Genomic DNA, 14,830 nt, shown 5'->3' with positions numbered 1-14,830 from the left:
TTGAACGAATGCGGAACTGCTAAAAGTCCTATTCATGTACACTGTTTTTTTAAATTTTTTCGTTCTCAGCCATAGCACGCTTTGTTACAGACAAGCCCTGATGCTATCGGTTTATATAGGGTTCGCAATAAATGGTCGATAGAATGTAATGTTGAAATTGAAGGAAGAGCTAGTGTGCAATAATTTTTTGCATTTTATTTCAGCAGAAGATGCGAAAAGCTTAACCCAATTAGAATGAGTACCTTGGTGCGCAGTTGTCGATGGACGACATAGGCTGGCACGTATAAGTGCGATGGTTGCCTCTTGGGCGTTGTGCCTTTTTCCGTTGGTCTTCTTTTCGCCTACGATTTTTTTTAGTGCGATAGCACTAGCTGCCTCGCTAGCAAAAAATTGGTGGTGGTTAAAATCTGGCTTATACCTGGAGTCACGCGATAGCTACAGCTGGCCGAGTGGAACTTGATCACGTGACCAAGCACGTGACGAACCACGTGATCAGCCACGACGCCACGCCGCCAGCAGCTGCTCCGCACCACGTGACCTACCACGTAAGAGCATGACGCACAGCGTGGTGGAGCAGCCACAGGGTGGCAGCGCAGCCACCGCCACGCCGCCGCCCCGCTGAAGGCTTGAAATGCTATCGTAATGTAGCTATCACTTCAAATTATATCCTGTCTGGGGATGAAGCCGTCACCAGCCAGGTGCCACCTGCCAGGTTGACAGGCGGCATGCGCAAACACTAGATGAGTCACTAGCGAAAAAGCCGTTGTGTATCGTAGTGAAGCTACTGTCTGCCAGCTGCCATCTTTCGCAGGAGGCAAAGTAAAGAAAGAGAATTCCCGCTGTGCACTTTAAGAGGAGAGGCGAAAAAAAGACAGAGTGAAAGGCAACAGGTTGCAGGTGGAAAAGTGTAAAGAGGAAATCCCCTTCTTCTTTGGTCAAATGTTTAGACGAATCCCCCAAGGTGTAGTAGATTTGTAATAAGCAAGTAATTACTCATTCCCCATCTTCTTCTCTCATACCCCTTCTTTTCTTGTGCTACCACTAGGTGGGTGTCACACGGACGGCTGGTCCGGGTCTTCTGCGTGTGCGCGGCTAAAAGGTCTAGGGATGTATTCCGAGGCTGCACTTGAAAAAGGACATTTTATACACGACAGCATTAACAAGGACGCAACCGATGAGACATAAAAAACTGAGATCAAACGCTACTTATGACAGAATCCTTATACGCGCACACACACACACACAAAAGGAAAGGTTGTCGATCCATCACGCCAACGTTACATCCAAGGGGTCGGAATCACAGTAGCAAGCAGAGCTGAAGAGACGCTACTCAGCGAAGCGCTAATATGAGTTGCGCGTTTCGATGTTAACGGTACTGTGTGCTGTTGAGGGAGTCCGGTGGGTGGCAGAGGTCGTGGCGGATCGAAGGAGGTGGCGGATATCCAGTGCCACGCCGCCTGTAGCTCGGTGTGGGTGGCCTGTGGCCTCCATTCCGTAGACGAAGGTCCGACTAGACCAAACCGCATAGCTGGGCAGATCCGACAGGTCTTAGGTCGTTATTAACATATAACTGACGCTGCGGTAGAGCAATTGCCGGCAGACTAAGCAAGGCTAATCGTACGTGTAGCATACACCAACTCAACTCAACTCAAGGCCAAACCGGCAGCGTCGCCGTTCCCAGCGCTTCTGTCCAGGGCCCTCGTTCCGTAGATGGCGAAATTATCATGGCCCGCGGAACCGGAGGAGACTACGCCCGGACGAGAGGGCACTGGAACCGACGACGTCGCCTGCTGACAGCCACGCAACAAGAAGACGACTGGAACGTTCTGCACCAGGTTCAAGTCAGCGCTTATATTGTTGTTGTTAGCCTCATAAAATGGCACATGACAAGAGAGGGGGATCGGCCAAGATTGGGTTCCTAGAGAGTGTTTAGAATGATTTTTTTATGGACGAAAATGAAATAAATGCTCGGGATGCTTTTAAACCACCTGCTTCTTTATTCTCTTCATCTGGCTGCTTTCTTCCAAGTTCACAACATTCAGGGCGCTGTCCAGCTCACTTTCGTACGACTAGCTTTCGCTTGTGAACCGGGCAAGTGCGGAGACAAACGCCAATGGGGTCCCGGAATGAGAGCCGACCCAAACATTCTATGCATTTAACATTTTCCTCTCTCAATCTGCAAACATTCTTCGGTATCTTCAGTGGCTTTATCTTCAATCTTGATATTTGCTCTCTTTCTTATTTACTTTCCCTTTCTTGTGACATTGGGTCACAAGTGGAAAAGCCATTATGCGTCCTGGTAAATCCTGGTGGTGTCTTAGTGAAGGAGAAAAACTTGATTCATGGCAGCTATAACCATATGGAAAGAACCAAATCCTAGCACACCATCTGCAGCCAAGTGGAACGGTGGGCATCGCAACTGCTGCATCTTAGTATAACTGTGGTAAACTGTGTTCGCGGTAGCTTCGCTTATACTGTCTGTAAAACTGTCATAAGTAAACCATATGAAGGGCACATGGATGTTGCGCTGTCGCACCTACGTCGCATTTAGGTTGACGAAGTAAATCGTAGGTTATTTTTCTTTTTACACGAGCGTATTTGTAGATCACCAAGATTCCTAGCAGGGTACGGGGAATTAGCGCTGAAGTTTGCGGTGCCGATTGCAGCGCCACAACACACTGACTAGCGAGAAGAGCAAGCAGTTTTGGGTAGTACTTTGAGTACTTTTCCGCGCCACCTTCAGGCGCTTATTGGCGTGAGCCTCAGCGCTCTGTCGAAGGCGCACGTGCCGTGCGTCAGATATCTGGGCTACGCCGAGAGAAGCTGGGCAATGAATGGTGTCAGCCAAACGCGGGTATCTAATCGCACAGAATGTGTTCTCGCGTTTGCAGCCGCCCAAGCGGCTGACAAAAGCAGTTCTGAGTCGCCGAATGGAACAATTTCAGTGCCACCTTGGCAGCGCAGATTCCCCATAACAGCGAAGTTGTCGCGCGGACATCAGAGATCACATACAAGGTGGATTGTCCTAACTGAGGAACTTGCGAAACAACCACTGTTTTGATACATATGTCAGACAACTGCGTGTTGCCTGTTTAGACAGAAGTACAGCTTAATCTGAAAGAGACACTTCTCGTGCATGTTTAGAAAGCGCATCATCCAGCCTGAAGAAATATGAAGCAAGGATGGCTTTAACATAAGCAATCATCTTCTGAAACGGATCAAAATGTAGTAGAGCGCAAAAACACATTACCACTGAAAACTGATTGAAGTCGGTGTACTCCAGGCTTTGGTTACATCGTATTTTGTACAACAGAGGATGAATCATCCGCAAAGGAGAAATCTACCGAAACCGGAAGCGGCGCTAGATTGACAGATTATTTTAGGGAACATTGCAAACATTCCTGCATCGCGGAAAGGTCAGTGCATCACTTTGAAATTGCAGTCGTACGCGAGTTTCTCCTTGCATTGCGACTGCACTAAACGCCGATAATGGGACGTTATTTGATTTAGCCTTTACTTGAAGCCGATGAGAAAAAAAACATGAATCTTGACGCCGATTACACGAATTCCCGCTAAAGTGTTTACTACCAGCGGTTGCCGCCATGCAGCTTTGCCATGAAGCGCTTCATGGTAAGGCCTGGCTCAACAGTCGGTAGTAACGTGAAGGGCGCTCAGATATGATGTAATGGAAAGCGTCCAGTTGGCCGTCTCGGCAGCATGCAAATTGAGCAACGCTTCTGGTGATTTGTACATGCGTCCTGTCTGTTTCAGTTAATTCTGCAGTGTAATCAATTGAACCGAAGACTAAAGTGCCCTTTAATGATCAATTTTTGGCGAGCCATCCCAACCTTATCGGAGTCCATTTTTGACCTAGTTGATAGGGCGTTGCGGTCATATTGTGAAAGGTGCGCTCGAGAAAAAAATATCTATTGAAGAAAAAAAAACTAGACTGTACATTTTAAGACAATAGTATTGAGGAGCGCGTGCCACAGAAATCCGATGTCCACGAAAATTCCAGAAAAAATTTTCAGAAAAGCAAACGAGGAGGCAGGTGGGCCACCTATAGGTCATATGACCTTGTGGAGTCATAACAACCTGCTCACTGGATTGTGAGCAAACTGCGCACCGTGGCAGTTGGCAGTTAATGACTGGTCGCGAGAGGTTGCTCGGGAAGGTCAACTTGAGCCGCACAAGACCCACCGGTGAGAGCGCATGCCATCGCGGGGAAGTGGCGCGCCGCTTTACCGCTGCACTGCTGCAACAGCAGTGCTGTGAGGGCTCCCAGAGGTTTATGTATGGTAAGTAGACAATGACCAATTTTTCATATTTGAGCATTAACCCATTACGCTATCGCGTCATGCGCTTAAGGCAGAGCTTAAGTGTCCCTGCCAATTTTTCTAGCTGGTTTACACGCTCAAATTGTTTCCTGTATAGAGTAGAGCTGTTTGTTCCGCGTCAATGGCGACTGATAGTGGTACAGCAGCTTTTTCCACTCGTATACTGGTCGTGCCAGTAGGAGAGGAACGACTTCAGGGGAGAGTGGTTCTCACAGTAAGGCTGGACATTATTCTGCGTGAGAAAACCTACCTGAGAGAATTCATTAATATGGGATTCAATGCCATATGTATTAGGCTACACAGCTTATGACCCTTGAGTAGCAGCATGCATAGGCGTGCACATCTACTCCTCTACTACGCCTTCAAATGCTGACCTTGTTGCTTACGAAATGAAGAGGCACCCGCGCTCTTCACTGACATGCAGCAGCTTCCCCTTTGCTCTTTCTTATGATATTTACCTGAGAGCAGAAGGCAACCAATCTCCATACCACTCCGCAAACTATGCCAACTGCGGTTAGTCCAAAACATCGCGCAACCATTGAAATAAAAGAATCTGGAGACGTTGATAACTGACATGAAATAAAGGTGCCAATCTTTACCCATCCGATTTGCTGAAGTGAAGCTTGTTTTTCGGGTATCTCTACCTAGGTTGTTTATACACATCGATCGCAACTTTTGTCGGGCAAGCAAACAATGCTGAATGTTTCCTTACTTTTTCTCGGCACGTAATATCGCGGTTATTGTTGGCAGGTGGGTCTTATTTTATATTCATTTAATCTGTGAATGCACAGTCAAGGTATTCGGTTGTTCTCTATTTTTGGCATATTATACTCCTGAATTCAGAAGTCTGCATTTTACCTTTGTTTTTAATAAATGAGGCGCTGATGCTGTTAAAGCTACCGTGAACAGAAAGAAAGAGTGAACAGGCATGCTTTACCTCGAAAAGGAGATAAGTATAATATTTCAGTTCAATACACACCGTTCGAATATAAGAACGTTTTTCCCCAGAAGAATAGTTGGCAGTTTGTAATTTAAAGGACATTTATTTGGTTTGATAGAACTGAGTTTTCAATAGGGCGTACGTCGTACGTCTAGGCCCTGCTGCTTTGTAGACCTGAGCTGGAATCTTGGCAGAATCCTTGCGGTTTGTTATCAGCGGGCACACTGCGTTCACTGTGGGGAGATATTGCTGCTATGCTGCTTTGTTAGGTAAGATGATTGGCAAGATTTTGGGCCTAGGCTCTGCAGACAGTCTGCTCCTCCTCCATTTATGTTTTGCGCAAGCACCGCGCCTACATGTCTGCAAAAAAAAGAATAACATGCAAGTTGTTGATGGCCAGGGCTCTAACCGGCGGAAATGTGCCGAAATTCATGAGTTAACATAAAAACATGTTTACATTACAGACATTGTGTTCTCGTCATGAGCATTGAGGAACGCCGCTGACAATGGCTCCAGATTATTAATATTATCTGAGGCTCTCTAACGAGCGCTGATACCGCACAGCACACGGGTGTTTGTGGTTGCCGACTCCACAGAAATGCGGCCACAGAGGTCGGGATTCGCCCCGCGATACTGGGATCGGCAGCGGAACGACAAAGCCACTAAGCTTTACAACAAACACAGTTTTAGAGATTGCTCATTGTGTAATAACGGGTATTGATATGACCCGCTTAGAAGGTAGTATGCAGGTAGTGTGCAGCTTTAAAGAGAGCGTGCTGAGGCACAGATTATCAGCAAGCAGACAAATCAAGGCCATCTACTATTGCTATCTGACATAAGCATGTTTATTGTTTTTGGTAATGGCCTACTCAGTAAAGTTAGAAGGATTTTGCAGGATCAGTGGCAGAGACAATTGCCCCAGAAAGATCATTCTGCTGGGATAAAGTGGTCAATAACACACACTTTACGACTCTGACGCTGTTTATGCTGCTCTTTCTGGGCCTTTGCCCTCAAGCATATGTAAGCTAGCTTGTACGGACTTTATATCAGGGTCATCGCGGTGGCTAAGCGGTTATGGTGCTCGGCTGCTGACCAGAAATACGCGGGCTTGATCCCGGCCGTGGCAGTCGAATTTCGATGGAGGCGAAATTGTAGCGGCCCGTGTGTTGTGCGACATGAGTGCACGTTAAAGAACTGCAGGTGGCCGAAATTTCCGGAGCCGTTCACTAAGGCGTCTCTCATAGCAGGAGTCACTTGGGGACTTTAAACCCCAATGAACCATGAACCAAACATTATGTCAGGTATGAAAACCTAGCGTGAAGGCTCGAGCCCGTTGCATCAATGACGGTGCCTACTTTGTAGGGACATTTCTAAAGAGGAGTTTCGCTAAGTTACACGGTGCTGTTCGTCACGTCGAGTTCACCGACAGAAGAAAAAGGACGCGTTCAACTGGTCTTTTCTAAACCTATAATTTATACACACATATAGAATTAGGGCTGCGGGGTTTATGCTCTCTAGACAATGGAACATGTGTTCACGTGAGTAAAGCAGGATTTGATGATGAATGGAGAAGGGGGAGAAGCTATGAACGACGAACCATCTTTAGTGATTGAGCCTACATAGGTACTCAATTAATAAAGTTATCAAGAAGTTATCAACGACGCACCATCTTTAGTGGCTCAAGCCTATGTAGATGCGTAGGTGCTCAAGCCTACGTAGGTGCTCAAAGTGGCCTACGTAGGCCACTTTGATGGGGAGGCCTTGGATGGGGAGGAGTTGAGGATGAGTTGTTGCATCCACGCTTTTCCGACTAATTGTAAAGCTCTGTCTTCTGTTACTTTACCCAACTAATAGCTTTTCATCAGGAACCAGTGTTTTTTAGCATACATGTTATTTCGTACCTATGACTAGCTATCTCTAACGTATAATTGAGGTCGAGCTGGGTTTAGGACGGGTTACAATTTGGGCAAAAAGCAGCTGCAGGAAAACGACACTTCCTCCCTTTACTTGACTCGTTCTATATTTGGTCTGTGCGGAATGTGGTCCTTGATATGGGTTAAGCCAGGGAATGGGGGTTAAAAGGTGGTTGGGGAAGTGTGGCGCATAACAGTGGAACTATATTATATATGACATTTATGCCCGACGAGAGAAAGAGAGCCTGAAGAATCCATGAGAACCATGACTTCAGTTGACGAAATTTCATGATTAAAAACATACACTCACCTTTCCGGGTGCACATTTTAATCCTTCTGCCATGCTGTGAAACTCACAAGTAAGGCCAAAAACTACATCCTTCCAACAGCATTGAATCTGGCATCGCAAGTGGATTGTTGCATTTTTCTGTGCGGAACGAAATAAAACGCTATATATAGAAAACTATGCCGAAAATCAGGGGAGCGTTGACGAAAACATTATTAGTGCTTGTTAAACGGCACAGGAGTATCATATTTTGTATATATATTTGTGTCTGAAAATCTCCACATTACAGTAATTTACTCTTCATAGTTCCATGCAAGAAAAAGCAATGATAACATAGAACCCGCCGAAACAGTACGAGTATTATTTTGGGTAAATGGAGCAAAAGATATCTTCGGGCACACTCGTAACAACACGCACTGCGCACAATAATGAAAAGGCGACATTAATGTAATCAATTACACAATGTGCAGGAATGCAATTTGCAGATGGTAGCTTGAACGAGTTGACAGGGATGATTATGATAAGCGCAAGAAACAAGACACATAGACAGGCAAGGCCTGGAGGGAAGGCTCTTCATCGCACCACTTCTGTATCGTTGGGAAAGAAGAGACGCAAAGAGTTGGAATGTGCAGTTGAAAGACCCAAAAAGGTATTTGCCAGCCCGCATCGCCAGAGTAAGACGACATACAGAGAGGAGGAACAGTACCAACTGCTCCCTAACATCAAACTGTTTAGCAAAAGCGCAGAATATATACAAAATCGGATAGGAAACTGAAGCTCCGCATAATGGGTATGCCATGATAGCATAATGGGTTAATTCCCGTGTATGAACAAGTTTATTTTGTGCTTTATATTAATAGATCCCTCGGAGTCCTCATACCCCTCCTGGGACAGTACTGCTGCGGTTAAGCAATGCGCCACTGCTCTGCGATGGCCGGTGCTCCCACGAGTGAGCCTTGCGCGGCCTAGTTTGCTCTACCTGAGCGACAAATCATTAATTAAACTGCTACCGGCCACAATGGCCAATACTCTCACTTGTAATGACGTCGGTTGTAATTTCGCCGGAAGGTTACGTGACCTAGGTGGCCCACATGTCTCCTACGTTGCTCCCTGCCACAGCCGTTCCCGATATTTTCGCTCACATGTTTAGACACAGACCAAAACAAGAACATCAACACTGTGGCGGTTGTGATGGTGTTTATCAGTTTTTTTGCACCGTTGATTGGCCTGCGCTCGTACGTTATTTCTGTACGCAGACAGTGCGCGTACAAAACAAAATTCCTTGATAGTTAGCACTTGGGCTTGTCCTTGCTTTCTATGCGTCATCTTGTAGTCTTTAGAAGTTGTGAGCGTCTAGTGTAAGTGTGCTATGGTGGATTGTTCTACATAGTAATACTTTCGTTTGGGCCAGTCGGCACACAGAGCAAAACCACCATAGTTTAGCGCAGAGTACTATGATCGAGAGCGTACAAGTGCGAAATTTCACATAGGGTTTATTGTCGAGCGATGTTTTCTGATATGCTGACATAACCTACTGCATATCCTACGTTAAAAGAATCGCGAGAGCGCACTTATATTAATAAAGCTAGGTTTAGTATAAGATGCTTTGCGAGGTCACGCGCTGCGTGGTGTGCACACGCGACGTTCAAAAGTTTGCGTTACGCGCTTTGCGAAACATTTAGACAAAGCTCAAAAAGATAAAGCTTCTCCTAGAAGGGAAAACCGCCTGCTTCAGAGCAAATAAACAATTACAACTCTGCGTGGCATGTTTAATGGTGGTAGGTGGCGACCTCTTTTTTTCTGCAGTAGCCGTTGTCGCTTTGACAACGAAGTGTTGGTTGCACCTTCTCATTGTTTATAAGTATATTGTCTATGTTATACCTCATTATGCTTAATGGGGGTTCCAAGAGAAATAGATCTTTTGGAAGTGTTTTAATAATTTAGCTAGGCAGAAAAGCAAAATGGACGAAAGCATCTTGAACAACCTTGGCACTTTTAGCGGTCAGCTCAGAGCATATAGTTTCTGCATGGAATCAAAAATCACACGATTTGTTATCGTGAAAATGGCAGCGATTGGGCTGAGTAGCTCTGAGCGACTTCCCTGCTCAAAATGTACAGTTGTTTAGTGAGGCGGGGGGCCTTTTTAGCAGTATCAGAGTCGATAACAATAGCAAGGTAGAAAACGCTTAGCAAACAGTGGAGGTCATCGGATGAACAGTTACTTGCGGCACGCTTGCGTAGTTTCCCAGGTTTCTAGCGAATAGTCGAATAAAAATATTATTCTCTCCTTGTCTTAAAGCCTTTCTTTGTTAACGGCTTGTCTTGTTTATCACCGCTAATGCTGGACCTTATCGTTTTTTGTCCTCTTCCTTGGATGAGCTATTCAGCGCATCGGTGCGAATCACGTGCGGTCCATTATGTCGTTCGAGTATTTTTCAGAAGTTGGGTATCCATATTGCCTAATGTTCATAGTCATGCCTAACCCTGTAAAGTCCAGTCAATGAAAATGCATGAACGATTTACTGAACCTGTATTTTGTGAAGACTTTCTGGATAATAGTGTGAAAATAAATTTAGCTGACTGAAGACATTTCTGGGTCAGCAGGAAGTCATAGGAAATGCTCGCATGCCCAGGAACATGCAATTAATCACTAACTATAGGAAAACTTATTGACGTGATAGAGTTAAAGAGCTCGTGTTGCGGAAAATCAGGCGTCGGCTTTGTCGACCGTGAGTGAAAAATTCGCTAAATATCACCAGAGAAACAACCTAGAGCAGATAGGGCCATCTGGGTCGCGTAACCTTATGGCGTCATGAAAGCCTCTCAACCGGATTGTGAGAAAACCCCAGCTGGTGGCAGTTAAATTAATACTGGTCTCGAGAGGTTTCACGGGAAGAGCAACCTGGGTCGCACAGGCCCCAGCGGTGGCAGCACCTGCCATTTCAGGCCAGTGGAGCACCGCTTAACCGCTGCATCACCGCACCAGGAGTAGTATGAGAACTCCCGGGGATCAGTGAATGTTAAGCAGTGAATGATCAATTTTTCATATATGGGCGTTAACCCATCAAACCTATCGCATCATATATCCTTAAGGTGGGGCTTAAGTGTGCGCTCCAATTTTTTCCCATCCGTCTCTGACAGAGCAATGCGTCAGTTATAACTTTGGGTACTTTTGGCTGAAGGGGTTTCTTATGTTTTGTTTGTTAAAAATATTGGAAAACGATGGCTGTGCAGTCCTTTGCCAGCTCAGAATCTTTTGCCAACAAAAGTTAAAACTTCACGTCGCAGTGATGCACCAGGCATTCCGTTATTATATGAAGCATGGCCGAAACAAAATCAGTGTATGTGGTCGCGTAGCCGTAGCGTTAATGGGATCCAGAAGCACTTGCCAGCGATATGAGCCTGGAGAACGCGAAGGAAGCAGGCATTGTAGGTGGAACGAGTAGAAAAACGGTTATATTGCCGAATTGATAACAATATCTTCTCTTAGTTGTAAGTATAGAAACAAAAATAATAAATTTGCACACTCGGAGCTATTAACAAGCGAGTCCTCGGTATTTAATGGTATTCATCTTATTACAAATGGCCTTTCGCGTGTGCCTTGAAAATGAGCTCATAATTTTAGCTTGAATTTGTAATCCTCTCTTCGGTCCAGGGTGCTCGCTGGACTAGTGTATGAGTGCGTGTATAGCTTGATAAAGGCATAAATTTGATTCGCGGCTTAAGAAACTTGCCAGTTATGACATTTGCATTCAACAATCTGGTTGCTTTTTCGCTATTGGTACTACTGAGTGTTATTACGAAGTGCTCTCTCTTTTTGAGCCGGTACCTCAGGCCAGTCTGTTTCCTGTCTGAAAACAGGTTAGATTTTATTTTACGTTTGATAGAGTTCCAGCTATTAGCAGCTCACGATGGCTTTGACGGGCGTGGAAACTTTTTCATGTCTTTAAATTTAATTTTATCGTGCCCTATTCTATCTGTAAGGAACAGTGACCGAATCTCAGTAGGTGACAGTCCAGAGGTTTCTTGCACGAATTACCTAAATTTTGTTAACTCACTTACTGTAAAAAAAGAATTGGCCTCACTTGTATATGTACCCTGTGGGAACGTACAACACCGGTTTGTACAAGCTGGCTTACCTTGCACTATCTCAACTTGAACATGACATTAATCTCGGAAAGAGACAATATTGGATACAAGTATTGCGAACTCTGAAAACTGTTATCAACACTGAAAACCTACTTATCTTGTCGTCACCTTTTGCATTGTTTACATAAAAATTACTGGTCCCCCTACCTAACTAGTGGCCCCATGCGCCGTCGTGTTTCGGTCATGCCGGAATATATCGAAGTTATGCCTCCATTCTGCAGACATCTTTGCCATTTTGAGCACTAAGATCGCCTACTACAATTGTTGTTAGCCCCACTGGCACATTTCGTTTTCCGTTTGAAAGCGTAAGTTTGTAATGTCAAAGACTGAAAGTAAATCAGCCCTAGTCTTTTCATTATTTGAAGTTTCCGTTAAAATCAAGCACTATCATATGCACCCACCATGAAAGGGAAGCTAGCAGTGAAATGCAATCCTGTTGATCAAAACGACGACAATTTTTGTGCGACACATGCGGCCAAAAAAGAAATTTCAGGAAATGGAGCATAATTTCTATGAAGAATACGTACACGTGCTGGCTTCGCGCTTGGTTCACCCAGGTGAAGCAGCTTGCAAAACTCTCTGCGCGTCATGTTCTGGCCAGGGTACGAGTCACTTGAGTAGCAGGCTTCTCTGCTCACGTTAATGCAAGACCGAGACAAATTTCTGCGCAAAGTAAAGATAGCCATTTGCACTGCAGTATCCTGCACATTGGAAATAAAGTTGTGCTCTTAAGGGCACGTTTCCGTGTGTATAACTCGCATCATTGGACCGCACAAAATCACTGAAAAGTATGACTTTCACACCATTACAGTGGAATATGATAATTACAGTTGCATCTTTTCATCACCGCTTTGTACTTTTGCAGGTACTGATTGCTTCATATTTGAAGAATCAGCAACTGCTTCAAAAGACGGTGGTTAGTTTTGTGATCCGTGCACCTTTAGAAAGAAGCCGCACAGCACCTACGAAAAGCGGCCGAGTACCCGTCTCACAATGCACTAGAATTGCGCCTTTCCGAATAATAACTGTAGAACTCGAATTTCTTTCTCCCAGTGTGCATACGCCTAGCTGTTTGCAGTAGAGTCAAATCTCTGATGTCTGCGTAGCATCACCCACTCACTAACAGGGCGCTAGCATGTGCCAAGTATTGCCAGAGCCAGGCGATTACAACCAGCTGGCAGAGTCATAGGAAGTCACACCAGGCTACTAACGTGGTACAAGTAAACACAGCAGACAACGCGGTCGGGTGTTATCATTCACTTGAAGCGCCTACTGTCTCCGCATTTGCATACAATAGTTTCAAAAAGTCCCCATTTGCAGCCAATGAAGCATGGGAGTTGCAGCTAGAATATTTCAGTTAATGCTCAAATCGTGGCGGCGCTAATCGCAGTCGTAGCGGCACGCATCAGTCCAGCAGCTAGGGAAAGATCAACTGAGTTTGTTTGAGTTTGTGTAATTTAGATCACATGAGTTTGTTTAACGTACACTGACATTCCATTACGAAAGGGCATTTTTTGCAATTCGTCTACATCGAAATTGGAGCGCAGCGGCGGCCGTGTTCGGGAGACTAACCAGCGACATTGGGGTAAGCAGCCGAATGCAAACCCCCTGAGCCATCCCAGCTGGTTGTCATATATTCGCAATTGATATATGTTCCTCTCAGAAATTAAATTATGACTAATTCGTTTCGTTCATAAAATGCTACGGAGGCCGCCTCTTTTCGGCACAGAATGGTGCTGATGATGCCTTCTATAATTTTTAGGAGGAGCTCTTTCTGCAAAGGAATCCCAAGTGGACAGTACCAAGTGCGTAATAAATTCGCAGCGCCCAAGATGGGCGCCCTGCGAAGAGTTTACTATTGCTGCGCATCCAGTGGATGGCGGTTATTCCGCTTGCCATGGCGTCGCCGCGCGCAATACGCAACCTTCACACAGCCCTTCACACAGCTTCATGCAGGTGAGCAGGGGCTATTGGTAGCTTCTAGGCAAGAGAGGATATGGCAGTTTGGTAGCTCAATCAGGATGGGAGTTCGCAGATTCAGTGCATTCCACTCGAAATTGCTGGAAGTGGGGCTCACTGCGCGGGTTCTCAGTGCGATCGGATCAGGGAGCCCATGTGAAGGTATTGCATGCTCCAGCATCGTGGGGTGCTAATCCAGGCTATTCTCAACGCTAAGATATGTATGTACATGCCAGGCTGGTGGAACGACAACGAGAAATGCACAAGTGAGGCGTAAGGAACAGGCAGATGCTATTACTGCGCAATTTTCGGTGAGCGTGCGATTTATGCGGCATAGCTGAAACACTAATTTTTTGGGACCTGCAATATATTGAGCAGTTCCGAGGCTAGACAATGGCACTTCGGATAAGGCTATATTAAAGCCAGACGCCACAAAGTTTCCGTATGAATCTCGTGAAGTTCCGGCACGACGATCGTTGCATAGCTTCATGCAAGCAGCATCTCCAGCCTGCTAAATCTGAGTTTCACGTTAATGAATTACGAAACTTGGCAGACCTCGCTTGCACGGGGGCGCGCAAAGAGTTGACCTAGAGGCGAGCCGTTTTCCAGCCGTTGATTGTGTTTCACACTGGTGGTTGCAAGGGCTAATCCACCGTAGGAACTTTTTGAGGAACTTGGCCCCCTAAAGCTGTATTTGAAGCGGTGAAGTTTCCCAGTCATAACGAAGGGACTGCTTTCACATTAGAGAGAGTGCAATATCCTTTCCACTCTTAGGGCTGAGGAGGACGAAGAGTGTGTGGTGGGGACAGGTGGCTGGTGGGGGAGATTGGAGAGGGGGTGTGGCGCGTAACCCTGTACTCGACGGTCTGGACCACGCACCCGAATTCTCGGTCGGAATCCACCAGCGGCCGTGGCTGCTCCGTCCGGAGAGAACAGTAACAACAACGCATCCTCTTCCGCATCAATGAACTGATCGTCTATAATTTTAACGCGATAGCTTTATAGGCCCCGTTCTCTAAGAAATGTGATATCGGCGTGTGAGCAAAAAATCGAGGCATGGTTATGGAAGGTGGTCCCTAGAAAGCAACCTAGGGGGTAGCCAGGCCACCTAGGTCTCGTTATTTTACGGCGTCATCACAACTTTCCTCCTGGATAGTGAGTAAACTGCCCACTTTAGCAGGTGCCAGATAAATTAATGATTGGTCGCTAAAGTATAGCAACCTGGGTCGTACAAGTAAGGCTCATC

The 14,830-nt window shown here is 45.8% G+C and overlaps 1 long non-coding RNA gene across 1 annotated transcript; it reads right to left on the bottom strand.

Moving 5' to 3' along the window:
- Nucleotides 1-5,617: 5,617 nt before the first annotated feature.
- On the bottom strand, nucleotides 5,618-12,272 carry LOC144104051 (uncharacterized). Its single transcript, XR_013308422.1, has 3 exons — nucleotides 12,153-12,272; nucleotides 7,501-7,617; nucleotides 5,618-5,637 (listed from the first exon to the last, which is right to left on the bottom strand). It is a non-coding gene; the product is annotated as an uncharacterized LOC144104051 (long non-coding RNA).
- Nucleotides 12,273-14,830: the final 2,558 nt, after the last annotated feature.

Source organism: Amblyomma americanum, chromosome 9 (genome assembly GCF_052857255.1).
Source record: "Amblyomma americanum isolate KBUSLIRL-KWMA chromosome 9, ASM5285725v1, whole genome shotgun sequence".
Lineage (NCBI taxonomy): Eukaryota > Metazoa > Arthropoda > Arachnida > Ixodida > Ixodidae > Amblyomma > Amblyomma americanum.
The sequence above is the reverse complement of the archived record's forward strand: the minus strand, read 5'-3'. Positions and strand labels throughout refer to the sequence as shown.